The sequence below is a fragment of the Buceros rhinoceros genome, unplaced genomic scaffold (assembly GCF_000710305.1).
Source record: "Buceros rhinoceros silvestris isolate BGI_N320 unplaced genomic scaffold, ASM71030v1 scaffold5164, whole genome shotgun sequence".
Lineage (NCBI taxonomy): Eukaryota > Metazoa > Chordata > Aves > Bucerotiformes > Bucerotidae > Buceros > Buceros rhinoceros.
In genome coordinates this window covers 42,245-43,125 of record NW_010408694.1, presented here as the reverse complement: position 1 = coordinate 43,125, position 881 = coordinate 42,245, and positions in this window count along the sequence as shown.

Here is an 881-nt window from a genome sequence, read left to right as displayed (position 1 = left end):
CATGTTTTGTTCTGCAAGCCCACCCCGAGCTGGACCTTGGTATTAGGAGAGGGAGAGAGCACCTGACACAGTCTTCCACTTTGTGGATGGTGTTTGAATGATCTTTGTGCAGTTTGGGCAGCATATTAGAGTAAGCAAAGGAAACAATAAAATGCTACAAAGATGGGAACTGTATCTTCTCAATTAATTCTTTAGCTTCTGTCTTTCTTAGTGAATACAAGCCTTAATAACCTTATTAGGGTGCTGTTATTCAAAAACAGCTTTCCTGGTGATGACAAATAACATAGTTGGGTTGAAACTATACTATTCCTTGGCCTCATGGCTGGTGATTTTCCTTTTCTAATGACAGATTCAAGACTTGCCTTTTTTGGTTACCAGTTTGGTCTAATAGAACAGCAAACACTTCTAATGTGATTTTCATGAAGAGAGGCTTCTTTAAGTTAAGTTAAGTTTATCTGAAAAAGAAATATAAACAGTGAATGGGGCTCAGATATCTTTCCAGACTACCTTCATGGAATGACAAGTAGGAGCATCCAGTAGAGGGTTTGTGCCTTCCTTACCACAGAGAAACTGCATTTCCTGAAGATGCTTTTCATGGATATAAGACATTTAAGTACCACCAGCATTACCTTGTGGTCCGTTGTATTTGCAGGACCACAGGATGACGTATTTGGAAATATCTGCTGGGAACCAAGAATTATCAAGTGAATTTCAGAGGAAAAAGAATTATTTAAAGGAGCAGCTGAAATGTATTTCTGTTCTGAATGTCCCCTAGAGCCTAGCTAGTAGGGACATTCAGCCTATAAATATGGACTAAACTCTATTTTCATAATTGATTTGCAATTCATCTTTAAGTGCTAAGGAGGCCAGGTGGTTCAGCA